This window comes from Macrobrachium rosenbergii, chromosome 29 (genome assembly GCF_040412425.1).
Source record: "Macrobrachium rosenbergii isolate ZJJX-2024 chromosome 29, ASM4041242v1, whole genome shotgun sequence".
Taxonomy (NCBI): domain Eukaryota; kingdom Metazoa; phylum Arthropoda; class Malacostraca; order Decapoda; family Palaemonidae; genus Macrobrachium; species Macrobrachium rosenbergii.
In genome coordinates this window covers 23,476,482-23,494,193 of record NC_089769.1, presented here as the reverse complement: position 1 = coordinate 23,494,193, position 17,712 = coordinate 23,476,482, and the positions used below count along the sequence as shown (strand labels likewise).

At 36.3% G+C, this 17,712-nt stretch overlaps 1 protein-coding gene across 1 annotated transcript in view; it reads right to left on the bottom strand.

The window, feature by feature from the left end:
* The window catches only part of LOC136854674 (fat-like cadherin-related tumor suppressor homolog), a 723,114-nt gene that overhangs the window by 685,309 nt on the left and 20,093 nt on the right, over nucleotides 1–17,712 (bottom strand).

Genomic DNA, 17,712 nt, shown 5'->3' with positions numbered 1-17,712 from the left:
AGAGATATTCACTAAGCGATCAAAGTTTCGTAGAAATCCTATTCGAAAACTTGCCACACCGCTAATTAGGTAAGTGTTTGTCAGTTTGAATTAAAGAATTTTTCCGCTACAAGAAATTCTGAGTGATAGTTTTCAAGACTTCAGGGAGTTTTACAAATGAGTGAACTTTGAGAGTTCCCTTTTGACCTTAATGAATAATTCGGAAAGTTAATGAGTTTTAGCTCATTCTGAGTACTGGGAGGATCAATCAAGTCTTCATTATAGCTGGCTCTTGGCAACAGAGGATTAAAAATGTCTTGGGTAGGAGACGTCATTGTGGATCGGGGAAAGGGGTAGGAGTGAGAGCTTTAAGCTCAAAGGACAAAGGTTACCAGAGAGAGAAAAAATTTAGCGTGGGGTTATTAGTCCCTATCAAATTCACAACTGTTGTCATTGCTGCTCTCGTTTATTCGAGAATTGAGATACCGTCATCCAGACACTTGCGATTTCCATTCATTCAGAATTTGAGAATATAAGGTAGAGAAAACGGCAACAAAATGCAACAAAAATGCCAAACAAACAAGATTAATATATGGTAACACACTTTTCGGTGCCTTTACAAGGCAGCCAATAATTGGAGACTGTTTTGAAGTAAAACTTATCATATACTGTTATTGTAATTTCTTATCAAATTCTTCCCTGATTCTATTTAATCAACGGAAACAATCTATAAAACAAAAGGCCTCTTTGTTCCATAGCCCGTAAGTTACTGCTATCTCTTTTCAGTGCATTAAAATATTACATCATGAAATTTACTATTTTTAACTTCTGAGAAGCGAATATGATTTCCTGTATCCCTAAATTTTGTTATCTCACTCATTTTTCTAATTATGTAATCACTAAGTTTAACAAAATCTATTTTATCCATGCATTCATTCTCTCTAAGATAAGACCAAGTCCCAATAAATTAATTTCCAAATAAGACTTATTAATACAGTCATTTTAAATAATTATTTTCATCAGAGTAAATAAACATACATATAATACACAGACAAAATGAACAGTGCCAAGTACCACAACCAAGGACAAACTATAAATAGTTGAAAATAGTGAAAAACAAAATTGAAAGGAAAATATTTTTTTCAAGCGCCGAAGTGATCAGTGAAAGCCAACCCACTCTTTGAACACCTTAGTCACAGAAGCCACAAGACGTCGAATCATTTTTACGACTGACACATCTGTAACAACAAAACTGTCTCCAAATATATACTCCACACCTGGCACCTGTTAAATCAGTCACCTGGGGTTTTCATTTAGAGTGAAAAATCAAGTAGAACCTGCTACTGACTTGGTCAGATGCAAATATTATCCATCCTTTTGCCGATGATGTCACAAAAAGTTGAACGATCAGTTTTTCCGTACAACTTTTTAAATGAACAATCAAGTTTGAAAATAATTCAATAGAATATATAAAACTAAAGAAAAAGGAAACAAATGCAATGCATGGACTACAGAGTATATCAATAAAGAGAATGGTCTCAACCTAACCATACGAACAAATTACAAGTCTGACTGTACATGAAGTTACCTTTGCTCATTGCCATTAACGTCAACTTCTTTTGACATTACCGGGGTCTCCAATAGCAACCTAAATCCTTAATGTACTATGTAATTTAACAAGCTTAATGTAATACGTGTCAACACAAAGTAACAGTTAAGATATTAACAAAGATACAAATAAAGATTGCATATATAATATAACCGCAAGATTATGACTAAAACAGTCATGATTGACAAACAGAGAAAACAATTTGAAAAAAAGAGAGAGCCGAAGGTACAGATAAGGTTCTTAGAATGATCTTGTAAAGGTAAAAAGTCCCAAGGACTGACAGCACGAATGAGGGACGAGAAACTACAAGATGGTGGCAAAAAAAACATCCATGAATGACAGAGGAAAAAAAAAAAATAAAAGAGAACCGAAGGGTGCAGATAAGATTCTTACAAAGATTTCGCACAGCTAAAAAAGTCCCAAGGCCTGACAGCACCAATGAGGGACGCGAAACTGCAGGATGGTGGCAAAAAAAGAAAAATCAAGGAATGACACAGAGAAAAAAAATAACAGAGAACCGAAGGTGTAGATAAGATTCTTACAAAGATTTCGCATGGCTAAAAAGTCTCAAGGATTGACAACACGAATGAGAGACGAGAAACTACGGATGATGCAAAGGAACACTACTAATTAAGAAGTTTACAGAATTACATATTACATCTACATCACTTTAATATTGTGTTTAGAGCACTGCCAAACATAATGGAAAGGGGGCCCAAAATTTATCTAAGGGAAACTTTTCTAAGTCTTTATGAAACGTGTAACAGAAATAACAGAGAACATGAAGACATGTTAAAGAAGTGAGACCAGTTGTCTGCGCGGTCTCCGGGTTTTCAGAGCTCATCCAACAGCATAAGTTCGGCGAATGCAATGAGGCAGAAGAGGAGACAGGTGCAAACAGGGAGAACAGAATCATATTACTTTTGCAATCTCAGCAGTGGCCACTGGTATGGGGTACTGAACAGAAAATGATGATGAAAATAAAGTGGACTAGGTCTAAACCTGAGTCTGGAAGCTGTTGCTTTATGAATCAGAAACTTATGCTGAGTAAAGCAATAAAAAAGTCTCAGGATCTGTAATACAGTACGGGTTTGTAGGAGACTGAAGAAGTGCGGTACGGTATATATAACGACCAGCATTCATGCAAAGATTGCTAAGGACCTGCCAGTTGATAATACATATAATTTTATACAACAAGCGTGTGCAAACTTAAGCAAATGCACCCGAACAAACATTAAAAATACAACAACACACACGCAGACACACACAAACATTTATAGATATGCGTGTGTACATGTATGTATGTAGGCTATGTGTGTATATATATATGTGTGTGTATATATATACAGTATATATAATATGCATATATACTGTATTTAGTTTTACCAATAAGCTGTTTCCCCAAGAAGGGGATGGCTACAGAGAAACTACATCATAACGACCACATTTACAATATAGCCGCTAAATCGTAGATGAAACCCTTGTGCAGAAAACTTAACGACTTCACACACCAATTCCGAAGATTTATCAGCAGCATACTGAAGAGCCATATGGACTGCGCAAATCATATTTACCTTTAAACCCAGTCCCGATCTTCCTGGATGTTAGGGCCCTTTCTTTCCAACATGTCTTTCACTCCATCTATCGAGCAATTTAAAGGACTTCTCTCCTCCCCCTACAAGGCCAACCCATCTCGAAACACCTATCCATCTTTTCAAGTAAGCTAATCTTTTTACTACACCTGAGTCCACAATTCTCCTTGAAAGAGTGGTTTATGTTAGCCATATATATATATATATATATATATATATATATATATATATATATATATATATATATATATATATATATATATATATATATATACTGTGTGTATATGTGTGTGTATATCTATGTGTATATATATATATATAATATATACACTTAAGTTTACTTACAATTGAAACCCTCTGGAGCCTAAGTCTGGCCACACAAAGATTACTGAAATTGATCAGGATTGTTTGAGGGATGGATCCCTTGAGGTTAGATGAACGATGTAACAATGAAAGGAAAACACGTGCTTGTACAGTTACACATGTACAGAAACAATAACTACTACATGTAAACATATAACTGCCTTTTCCAAAATTAACTTCCCTCCTCTAAAGTCTAAATGGGGTGCACCACTTGTAAGAGAAAGGATTTTGCATAATAAAATAAAAACCAAACACCACACCTAAATCTAAGATAAAGGTCCTACCGATGATAATCAATTGGGGAGACATGTACAAATCTCTGTCTTGGGCCTACATCACAAAGTCATTAGTCTATTTCCTTATTTCTTTGAGTCGAAAATCATAGGAGTCGTGAATGAGTAAGAACTTTGGTCATTAAGTCATGGAAACCTATTCGCTTCATAGTTTTTTTTTTTGTATGAGGTTAACATACGCGTGAATCATGGACACTGATACACATGGCACCTGAGTTCTGAAAATGGAACATTCTACTAGATTATAAAAATTTAATGAATTATAAATACTTGCGATTTTTTTTAAAAAGTCATATTGTTCACTATACTCTGATGCTGAAATAGGCTATATCTAAAGTTTTGCCTTAAATCATATAAAAAAGTATCATATCTCATCATGAAACTTCTGTCATTCTTGATCGTTAAATTTTGAAGACGGTATACTCCATGCCAGGATTTCACTATCAGTCTTAATGAAATGGTTGTCAAGTTCAATATTTAGATAACTACTTTCTTGAATATGCTAACAATATTAAACTGACGGACATACAGTCGCGAGGTTAGCTGTTCGAGACCAACCCGTCCTTCGCCAAAGGGGGAAAGACTTGATATACCATTTTACGAGGATTATACCTCAAATACCATTCTAAATGGATCTGTCTTCTTATGGTGGCATTTTAGGGGATCAAGGCCATACCGACACCCTCTAACTTAGGCATCATCCACAACCAGGAACTTCCTTTTATACATGTACATGGCTTGAGAAAAAAAACCTCCAGCGTCAGATACACAAAATGAGAGTAGCACCAACAGTAGGCTATGAGCACCCCACACCAAATAAATGAACAAGTCAATAAATAAGATATAAATAAAATAAATATAAATAGGAAACAATATCAGTCCTACCCACTAAATAAGTGGAATCAGTTTCAGGGAAGTAAATCGATATGGATGAGGCGGTGTGGGTGACTCTTAATAACAATCTCTCGCCGCCAGAAGGAAACTTGTTGATGCCTTTCCCAGCACCCTTGGAGTAAAAGCTTTCTGCATTAAACGAACGGAACGCTTACTCCTCCTCCCTCCCTCCTTCCTTCCTTCCCTCCCCATTCCGTCCCCAATAGCTACGGCAGTTTCTCTTCCTCGTCCTCCCAACCCCACCCAACCCAACCCAAACCTGGGGTCCCAATACCGTTCCCCGAAAGAGCCTTGCCAAGCCCTCGTCACCAAGTCGCTTCAAGACTTACAAAGTTGGCCTTTTCCTGAAGAAGGTTTCTCAGCGCCATTTATCAAAAGTGCGTTTACTTCCAACAACTCAAATAGCCTTCACGGGTCACGAACACCCAGTTCGTAGCTCCCCATTAGACCGGCATTCCCCTACAGTCCTCTTAAACCCTCACTCTTGTAATTCACCCTAACTAAGACCCTTTCCTCTATATGGACTTTCATTGAATCAATGTGGTGAATGGATGAGGGGAAACTCGTCTTCTGAAAGGAAATATATCCAATATTCTGGAGATACTTCAAAAATAGTTCGCTGCGCTATTTACGATTATCAAGACGACATTGTGTTAGCATCGCTTGCAATTTACTTGGACACATTTCATTTTTCGTTGTCAACTCCACGAAATCAATATCCTTTGTATATTTCCAATAAAAATATAGTTAAATGTTAAAAGTCAATATATTACTACGACTTTCCTTCCTTTAATATGTCAAGGCACTGATTTATGTTTTTTAAACATCTATTATTTTTGCTATCGTCCTAAATTTATTTCGAAGAAGATTTTTACGCATGTAATTATCATTGTCATTTTTACTATATTCCAAGGTAAAATTGTTGCCGGGATCAGGTGAGAATTCCAAGAAGTCCTTTGATCACTCTTAGTCTGATATTTCCAGAAAATTTCTTGCGATTATTATTTTGCGAGACATTCCCAGAACAATTCTTGAATTACCCGTAAAATGACGTCAAAAGGGTTTCTCAAGAGGATTCCTCGCCGCCACATTCACGAGTCTATAAGCAGTTTTGGTTGTCATTTGTAACACTTAACAAGTAAACATTCCACCGACACTTGACCAAGTGTCATTCTATCTTTCGTACAACCTTTCAAGCTGAGAGTGCCGCTCTCGTTCTTAATTAGAGTTCTACACTGGGCAACTTGGACCACTTCCGTGCCACATACCACGATGCTAACGCTGTCAAAGAATGGCATCTGCACCTCAAATTTCTACCAGAAGGAATTAGAATCTGTTACCGACATCACATGCCTGACACTTACCTTAGGAATCACAAGCCAACGCCTGATCTCTTCGCAACAGTGCACAAACAGACATAAGACGTAACAGGGCTTCAGAATCACAGCATCTACGTATACATCAACGCCAAGTCACATAAAGTGTTCTCGAGTCTCAATCAACTCACAGCAAAATAAGAAAGGTTTTCTGACTAACATAACCCTTTATGACAACACCACACGTTTCAACGTTGTCTTTATTTGCGTCACACCGATATTTTTATTTTCTACTATATTTATAAAACTTGTCCACTTGTTCCAGTTTCCTCAGTTTGCCTTCGTCTTTTAGTCAGCAGAAGGACGAACATTTTAGAAAGAACCTCATCAAGTGTAAATTCTCTCTCTCTCTCTCTCTCTCTCTCTCTCTCTCTCTCTCTCTCTCTCTCTCTCTCTCTCCAGAACGGAAAAAAAATAAAATTTCCACCCGACGACAACCCAGTCGTTAAGCTCCATCATTTGTAACTCATTCTTGTCCACAGCTGCCTCACCTCGACCTAGAGAGAAAAAAGCGAGGGGTCAATTTTTGTTCAATTTCATTTTTATATTTTTTCCCTCAGAAAAAAACGGAGTAGAATTTATATTCACTCCGCCGAACTTCCATATACCAGTACGTTAGACTCCTGTCGGTTACAATAAATAGCCTTACCATTTATCTGCAAGACAGCTCTCATTCGTTTATCTGTCTACCTGTTGTCCCAAAGAGTCATCAGCAATTAAAAACAACACTGTATCGACCACCGGAACGCAAATAAAACCCGCAAAGCATCTAGGCCTGAGCTTATTTATTTCTGGTGTTGAAAATGAAATTAAAAATGCAGGTAAAAATGGAAAAACATAGACATGAAAAGAAACTAAGCATACGAACGAAAGTTGATAACACCCTTGCGCGAATTGTCATGTCTCACTCAGCATGCTTACAAATTACAGGATCAAATACCATTTTCTGTTCTGAATGCTATAGTTGAATCAGTCGTAAAAGCTTCAAAATAAAGTTGAAGAAATCTTGAAAACTACAGAATTATGAGGTAATGACAAACCAATGGATCTATCCCACTCAATTTCCTAGACTTTATACAAAGCCACAGGGTTTTTTCTGTTTCATCTTATTCCTACTATATACGAAGACCAACGAATAGGAGGTTTAAAGGAAAATGAATGGGATCTGGCCCCGAAGGAAGCGATAAAACATCACTCGAAAAATAAAACATAATTTCCTGAGTCACAGGACACTAAAGCAGAAAGTGCTTTAACGGTTCAACACAATACAATTGTTTGTTTATACAGAAACTTGACATATAGATTAATCTAAAATTATAAAAACTGACCATCCAACCCCGAACCCACAGCTCTTCGACGATAATTCCGGGTTACATCGACGTCACTCACATGACAACATAAACATTCGAACGAGGTACCGGTAAACATTATTTAGAATTTAAGCCACAGGCAAATTATTGAGAGCTTGAAGGGTCAGTCTCAAATCACAGAGGCCTTAAGGTGTCGGCCTGCACAGTAATAAAAGATTAAGCAATCAAAGTCAATCTTTCACTTAAAAAGAATATGAATAGTTCATGAATATTAATTCTTTCCTAACCGTCGGTTGCCATATGATCTCACAGAAGAAGCGACCCCGTCATCGCCTGAGGAGACAAACCCATCAACATCGTGGCTTGTTTTCTTACGGGACTCCGAGGTAGATTTTGCCCTTTTCTGTTAATTTTTCCTCCAAGTTCCCCTCCACATAAAAATAACACACTTCCCGGTGACTAACATATGACAGGGCTCTCATGCTGAGAGGGAAATCTTAAAGAAAACCCCAGCTTTCGAGATTTTGAGCCAATTCGTATAAAAATGATCTTTCTTTAAACAGAAATCTATTGGTTGTTCAATAACTAGTAAGGAAGTTATCAGAGTTCTTGAAGTTTAACAATCATAAATTACGGTAACATTAGGCGTTATATTATATATATATATATATATATATATATATATATATATATATATATAGATATATATAGAGAGAGAGAGAGAGAGAGAGAGAGAGAGAGAGACACATATATTCACTTTCTAAGCTCCACTTTCATAACTATGAGTCTAGATTCTTGACAGAATTGAATAATGAATTACTTGGTCTGGACATTAGGTTATACCCCAACCGTATGACTTATTCTGAAATCGTCAAACGACAATCATTTTTCTATCCCTAATTTAGAATCAGAATCAAATGACTAACAAGAAATTTAAACCTTCTTCTTTGAAAGCAGTTTAAGCCCACGTGCGATTCCTCTTGCGGCTAGAAATCACTCAACACTGGGGACGATGCAATAAAGATGCTTTTAGGTGCAATTCCTTTCTTTGTCCATTAAGACAACATTTATTTCATGTGCTGCCAGTCTCAAAATGTACAGGGATATCTTGTGATTACGCTGCCTCATCTGTTTCTTAGAGTCACTTACATTCACCCTATGCCTCACTTCAATGTTGTTTTCTACTTTTTTTTAAGTAAGAGATAGTTCCTCTTGTGTCAGAGAAACTACTAGATAGCATTTTCTCATGCATCTATGAAACTTGAAACCTATTCACCGTCATACCACTTGCGCACAGATAGCCCGAGCGTCAAGAAAACAGTTGCACAATGGAAAGTATTGAAGTAGCTGCAGGATATTATCACTTCCAAAACAGAAACGCTGTCACTGCTTGCATATGACTTGTTACAAAGATTCTTATCAACAACGAGTTGAGTATCTAAGCACACAGGCACACACATACTTTATATATGCGTTTGCATAATACTCTTATAGGTGTTTAGTTGTGCACTTGATTATATGTTATTCAAATTCATTAGCATAAACATTAGGAAAGACAATACATGTATTTATTCATTTACCTATATATCAAATTATCTATTTAGTACTTGTAACTACTTTTTCCTCACTACACCGACTCTCAGGGTCCACTTGAGTTCCTTACTGTGAGTCCGTCTTACAACCTAATCCCACCATCTTCTCGCCTCCGTCTTAGTCGTCGAAAAAAATAATAATTCGGAAAGGAATTCGGGAAGGTCATTCGAAAAATTCTCAGCTAAGCATTAATATCACAAAAGTCTATGAGTGCGAACTTTTCTCGCTACAAAAATCCCGACAGGTAATTCTAAAGATTCTTACGAGGTGGCCATTGTTAAGGCGAATGCTATTCTCATGACAATGCCTATTATTGAGCCAAAAGCTTTTCACACTGTCACGGCCATTTTCTTCAAGCAATGGCCATTCGTGTGCCGCTAATGGAACTATTACTGGCTTTCATTATACGAATCTCGAGAGACAGACCGCCTGGATGCTTACACTTGCAAGTGAATATTCTGGAGGATTAAAAAGGTATAATCGTATCACGGTATTTTATTTTCGGTAAATAACTTTTATTTTTCTCTGCAAACAATACGTCACACAAACAGATTCAGTATACCGTAGCTAATATGTAAACAATTTGTCAAACCTTAGGTTCTTTATACTCTACCTCATATGAAGAAGGATAAAAAGGACAATCATATTTAGGTACTATTTCTTGTCAAATTATTTTGTTTCTATACCTTTATTCAAACCAAAAATAATATGAAGTAATTGATATGTAGGAAGATGAGAGAGTAATCTTATCACGATATTAATTTTGCAAAATAATTTTTTTATCATATCAAACAGAAATTATGTGGGGGGGGTATTAATATCACATTATTTTCAGACAGCTTTGTTTGCAAACTATAATACAAATAAGTTTATATATTTTGACTAAGATAAAGAAAGAGAAAAAAGTGTGCATACCATGGTGATGTTAAGCTGAGCAACTTAAAATATATATAGCCTAATTACGATTATTCATGGTTTTGTAGTTCTTAAGTAACGTGCTTTTACACCAAAACTATGGCATATTTAAAAAGGGGGATTTTCTGCGTTCATGACAATTATTTTGCGATTATCTAAAAATTGAAATATAAAATGGGGAAAAATATACCTAATACATACTCGATATAAGGGTTATTTTAAATGAATCCTATTCATATATAATTCTTTGGTCTTCATGATAACTTTTTTTTCTATGGAAAATAATATAAAGGGCTGCTGCGATTGACAGGAATGGCGTCAATGATCTACGCTCTTTGTTAATATCAAAACCGATTCTCTTGAATAAAGAAAGCTTATGGTACCCTGAGAACACGGCCTCGGGGAATTAATTACCGACCATGAAGGTATGCACGTATGATTTACGTACGATGCAGGCAGGCTATTCAATTCTCCACGACGATTATTTAAAAGCAAATAAACACTGCCTAATTGCTCCCGTGCGCCAATCAGTCAAAGGTTCTTTCCGCGTGCCAGTTTCTCGATTCCGTATTTAAAAATACTCACATCCTTCGCTGAGGGATCAACCTTCTCTCGGCACCAGTTTACAAAGATCAACCAATCATTTGGTTGCCATTATTACGCTAGTGAGCAGATATTAATCAATCAATCAATTTACATCTCCTTGTCTTCATCTTACTTTCCATCAGGGCTAGTCTAAGTTTGACCGCTCCACCAGTCTCTTCATTTCAAAAAATACAAAAACATACAGGAAGTATGAAAGAGCAGTACAGACAAAGACAAAGGCACTTTTGATTACACATGCAGAGTATGACGTCGCATAAAATTCTACAGTTAACATTCACAGAGCTGCACTGATACCCATCAATTTGTCCGATTTGGGGCATCACTCCAATTAATGGGCAATTTCAATCCCTTTATTCACCGGGATTTTATACCAGTGATAATAGTGGATATGAATCACTCAACACTATTAATAGACCACTAAACGAATCTAGGCCAGGATTCGTAAGGTGAATTACGATGCCATAAAACTGTTACGACATCTTATGACTGTCAGAGAACCAAGGGCCACCAAAAACCTACCTAGCTCATAGCCCTTTGTCCTTTGATGATAGAGTCCTTGAGATCCCATTGCCCTTCTTTTCTGATACTGTCACCCCTTCACTGCCATTGACCTATAACATCTCTAGCACTTCCTCCAGCTCATTCTAGCTGAAATTCACCATAACTAAATATATAAATAAATACATACTTAAAATGCCCGACATACATTAAGAAATAAGTGAAATATGATGTTCTTCCGTCCTCAGTAATGTTCGTCTAAGTCGAAATTACTTTTCACATATAACAACCCCCTTCCAGATTCGCGAATTACGCCTGGCATATAACAACAACAAAAATCACGAATCTGAATCTACTGGTCCTTTTCCCCTCACACCTGCTTTTGCGATTGTGCCTTCCATTACGCATACGGCAATTCGTTACGTTCATAACAGCCACAAAACGATAAGTAACTCGGTGGAAATGGCAATAATGGGGAAGGATATTTACAAGCGGGGCAAAGTGAAAAGGGAACTTCTTTACCTTCTTAAAAGCAGTTCCTAAGAGCCCAGTGGTCCATAAAGTAATCCGCACCTGAAAAATGCCATGAGAACCGACATCCCGATTCTCTTCAACAGTTCGAACACCAGCGAACAAACATCTCATGAGAGGAAGGAATCGCAAGAGGCAGCATCTTGCAAAGGACGGAAAGATGTCTGACATGAAGTAGTTCACGCATGTTGATCATCAAGACGCAAAATGACACTAAAGAAAACAGTACATAAACTTATACGGTAAAATGAAAAATACTGAATACATTACTAGCATGACCAAAACCTGGTTATCAATCACTATTTGGAAAAACAAAAACAGCAATAAAACGGAAACAATTAGCCTACACAAATCTCATGCATATGAAAGCTAGATATTATCCAAAACACTGTGAAAAGGAAACAGTCTCATTATAAGATGTTAAAGAAACCGAAACATATCTGGGGAATAAAGTAGAGAGAAATATGGTATTCATAATTTCGTTGCCGTGAGCGGAAATATGCAGAGGATATCGTCGCGTCTGAAACTCTCTCTATAAAGAGCTCCAAGGCCTAGAACCACGACAGCAGGTGTATAGAGCTGCCAAGGTGGGAAGGCAGGCTGAGCGGATGACAGACACTGAACACAGGAAGTTAAAATACATCCATTAATGGGTTTAGCCTATGGGAAAGGTAGAAAGAAAAACATGAGGGAGATCTAACTGGATCCCTGCTGAAAGGTTTCTGTTCACGTGATATCATCACTCATCCGGTATACGCTGTAAGGAGCATTTACCGGAATAATTGCACGCCTACATAACCACTTGATGTATATATACATTTAGCCCATGAGGCATCATGACCCAGGATTAACCAAGTAATGATCATGAATTATGAATGTCTCGGAAAAATAGATTATATATCACTTTTACAAAGAACGAGGACACTAAATGAGATGACTGGCATTAACAGGTAAAGTTTCGCAAGGGATGTATATATGTCTATCTAAACATTAATCTTGTTTCCACTTGGTGGTCTAGTGGCTAGAGTCAATACCCACTGTGTGCACTATTCCCTCCCAAGGATTTTATTAATAGCTGAAAAAACGTAAAAATTCTTCATGATGTTATTTTAGGATCCAAAGGTTCTCGGAACCTACGGTAGTATTGGAATGACTACTACGAATCTACTTTTCTTGTTTAGTTAACACATACATACATACATACATACATACATACATACATACATACATACATACATACATACATCCATACATATATATATATATATATATATATATATATATATATATATATATATATATATATATATATATATATATTGTAATAACCACATTACCCTCTTAAATACTCAATTTTTCACTTTTTCACTTTCGTGGTTTGGTCAGTTACATGACCCTCTGATAATCCAGATGCTGGTTTATATTATATATTATATATAGGCTATATATATATACACACACACACATATATATATATATATATAAATATATATAAACATATATATACATACTGTGTACATATATATATATATATATATATATATATATATATATATATATATATAATATTGATATCAATTTACTGATATAGATATATAGATCTACCATTCGTCTTCCCGGTGTAAGGTCTTGCGTTCGATTCCTTAGAGAGCTGGAAAGCTTTAAGACCTTTCTGCTATATTCCACTGTACCTCTGTTAACCTAAAAAGTCAGTAGTGTACCTAGAATTTAACAGAGTGATGAAGGCGCGCAAGGGACAGACACCACATCCTAAAGACTTCCTGGGAAGCGGCAGAATGACACCCAGAGTCCTCTCTTCAAAAAGGAAATGAAGGACTGTGAAAAAAAATTATATATATATATATATATATATATATATATATATATATATATATATATATATATATATATAATATATATATATATATATATATATATATATATAATATATATATATATATATATATATATATATATCACACACACACTACCCTGTGAGACCCTTGCATTTATGTTAATTAATAAAAGCTGAGTGTACAAACCCTACACCCATAACTACTTTCTGACCATGCGCTTGAAAAGTGACCTTCCAAGTCTTTGCTGTATCTTTTCCTTGCTCCACGAGTATCTGGAGCAGAGTCAGTCTAATTCTCACGTCACCACGCTAACAAGATAGGACATATGCATAAGCACAAATCAAGGCAAAAGCTTACGAGTCAGGACTTCCACCTCTCCATTTTTTTTTTTTTATTTGCCGCTTCATTCTTTAACGAATACTGTAATATAGACGCAATCGATAACTAAGAGGAAAGTTCACTTCAAATCCAAAGTTAGCTTACCAATCAATATGCAAAGAACGATATCGTTTATGCTTTTGCTTGAAATGCATGTCGTCCTAATTTCAAATGCTGAGTCAGCGTCAAACGAAAAAATGGATATTCCGTATACAATTGCCAAAATAATGAAACACCAGGATCTGTATGATGAAACATTTAAGTTTTGCATAATGGAAAGGCATAATAAATGTCACACTGAACTTGCAATGCAGCCAATTAAAAGAATATTTTGCAACTGACGAGGCGTGATATACACAAATGCTAAGAGACGCGAGTGTCATGGATAATTTTATTGAACCTTCCATGAATAAGACAATTATAATTTCCTATCACAGATGCTACATTATGAAGGGCAACTTTCAAATATCAAATCTCGCTTAAATGATGACAGCAATATTTTGAAAGAATATATTAGCGCGAAAGCAAACACAAAGGCCGCAAGAATAAGCGATATATCTTGTCTATTTCCCGACATTTGCTGGGGCCTGGTGTCGACCAATGGCATCATTAAATTCTGCCAGTCTTTTTGGTATTAATGCTTCTTGGTTTATGCAAGCACAAACACATGCCGTCGCCGACACTGTGCTTTCCTTAAGGGGAAGGCGAGATGCAATAAACGGCTTTGATATATCCGTACCTTGCATGACGTGGCACGTTTTTTTTTTCTTTTTTTAAAAAAGACGATGACGAGGAGCGGCCCTTACCCCGCTTCTGCCTTGCTCTCAAAACCTCCTGAGACGAAGCCAAGCACGGCATTGCCCAGCCAATGAAGACACAAGGTTATGACACCCTTCGTTAAGATGAGTGATTGTTACGCCCGACAATATATTGCGCATGGCACCGTAGGTATTCTTCCTGGCCATGAAGACAGGCGACGCTGGAGTTGTATTTATTATCATCTGCCCCATCAAGACTTGTGAGAGATGTCACACTTACAAATCAGAGTAAAACGCATTCATTTGATCTATGTATCTATTAATCTATTTATCCATTTAACTTCAAACACAAACAAAAACACTCTCTTTCCATCAATAAGCGTTAATAAAGGGGTGGCTTCATACAGAAATCTCTCTCTCTCTCTCTCTCTCTCTCTCTCTCTCTCTCTCTCTCTCTCTCTCTCTCTCTCTCTCTCTCTCAGTAAATGGGCGTGGGCCTACCAAATGCTTTCATAAAGACTTTCTGAAAAATGGAAGTCTGTGCCCTTCTGGAGCTGTCCTCCAAAAGGTAAGATTAGGTGCAGTAAAAAAGTATACATGCCTGTATAGGTAACTGTTCTGTATATATATATATATATATATATATATATATATATATATATATATATATATATATATATATATATATATATATATATATATATAATATATATATATATAATATATATATATATATAATATATATATATATATATATATATATATATATATATATATATATATATATATATATATATATATATTATGCACAGAATGTGTAAATAGCCTATATATGTTTCATAAATCCTGAACAGTGATCGCCCTTACTTTTAGACTGCTCTTAGAAGAACGCATAGTTACGAGGGACTCAACCCCATTCAGTATTTGCTTTCTCTATTTGCTCCTATTCTGTGAAGTATTTTCCAGACCAGGTACAGTTTGCTCACACTCTTCCTCATACGTTGTTTTTATAAATGCAATAGATTTTGGTTTATTTTGGAGTCCCCTGTGAATATGTAGATGAGCGTTTATCGGCCATTTCATTCGTTTCTTTCTTTCTTTAAATCTTCAGTTGAAAATCCGTTTGGACAGAGTCAGCAGACTAAAAACGCAAGAGGGCTCCAAACAGAAATCAGCCTACAGAGAGAGACAAGTCACGAGAAAAGGTGGTAAATAAATAAATATGAGAGAATATAAAAAAAAAAAAATACAGGAGACATCAGCAGAAAGAGGCATTTCTTTAAAAAAAATCTAGTCATAACACTGCATTCCGTTACCAGGAAGTTTGCTAGTTTCTACTGGCACGCTTACACACTTTCTTAGCCACAGAGAGAGAGAGAGAGAGAGAGAGAGAGAGAGAGAGAGAGAGAGAGAGAGAGAGAGAGAGAGAGAGAGAGAGATATATATATATATATATATATATATATATATATATATATATATATATATATATATATATATATATATATATGAGATACGAACAAAAACATACATAAAAATAGCGGCGACGCGTCGTTTTGCAGGGTCCGGTTTTATATTGGTCAGCCAATTGTTAGGACGACATGAAGTCTACGGTGACGGAACTCCACATTACACGGATTCGCCGAAATTTTGGCCAGAAAAGAGGAAAACTTGCATACTGTAATTGACTGATTTATGACTACTAAAACTGGCATTACAACACTTGCATATTGTGTTGCATTGCACTAGACTCCTCGTATAAGCGAATGTGGGAATCAATTTGAACTACAGGGTGCCCAACAAAAAAAACAGGAAATTTTAGATGAACATTATGTATTTTACTCACGTACCATGCATTTTACTTTATCAATGAACTAAAAAATTACCTAACATATACTCCTGACTTCATTGAACCTAACGAATGGCCCTTAAAAAGTCCAGATCTCAACGTAATGGATTTTACCATGCGGGGTTTACTGTTACATCAACTTCAGTTAAAAAAGAGAGAGGTCACAGACGTACAATCCTTAAAAACTCTGTTGATGGAAGCTTGACCGTCTACGTCGTTGTGCAGCTGCCTACGGAAAGGATTTGAACACCACATCTAACATTTGTGATTTTGTTCTGTTTTAACGACGTTTCTGTTAACAACAACTGTTTTCTGTTTCCAACAATTAAATAAACTGTACCAAATGTCCTGGTTTTTGTGGGGAACCCTGTAGTTAGGTGCAACTCTTGGGTATTAGTTGATGAGCATTGTCATAAACAAACATTCTCAGATATGTATCATATATCAGGTAACAAAAACTAGCCTAAGGTTAGATAATAGACAAACCAAACAAATGTCCAAACGTAATGCAGTAAGTATAAAGCCTTCTATAAGGAAAAAAGACCTATGAGGAAACACGGCAAGCGTATTTTAATTAAAAAAAAAAAACAAGAATTTCAAGTTCTTTAGGCTGGTTACGTGTAGAAATGCTATAATAAGCTTCAAACATTTACATTTTAATAACTGAAACCGGATTACCTTGTGTATCTAGGAAAACAAACAAAACTGATCGTACAAGCAATGCTAGTTTTGTGTGGGCATATGTGAGGAAAGAGACTGACTCATTGATTATAAGTTATCTGGAACCACATCTAAGGAGAGAGAGAGAGAGAGAGAGAGAGAGAGAGAGAGAGAGAGAGAGAGAGAGAGAGAGAGAGAGAGAGAGAGAGAGCAAGCATATCGAGCTTCAGGCACATGACAGGAACGCCGTGAAACAGCTTCAGTGAAATAAATGTTCTTTTCAAGCGTCGTTCGCGTAATCGGCTCTAGAAAACGATAGAGAGCCAAAATAAAATACTCTGGTATCGGCATTTCACGCGCCTTTGGCGTAAGTCCACCTAGCACAACGAGATCAGCTCCGATGGAAACTGACGTAAGATACTTAAACTTCACTCCCTTTGAAAACCACTGGCAAGCCTCTCAACTTATCTTTTATAGGATTCGTAAGGCCCACACTAGAATGTCTCTCCTCTGTTTAGGAATCGTTTAAAAGCTAATGTCAGAGAGAGCTTGGAAATTCTGATGAAGCCTACTACAGAAGACGTCAAAGATCTCTAACACAGAATTTCGTTTAATATACTGTATGACGGAAATTTTTGAGTTAAGTTTTCAT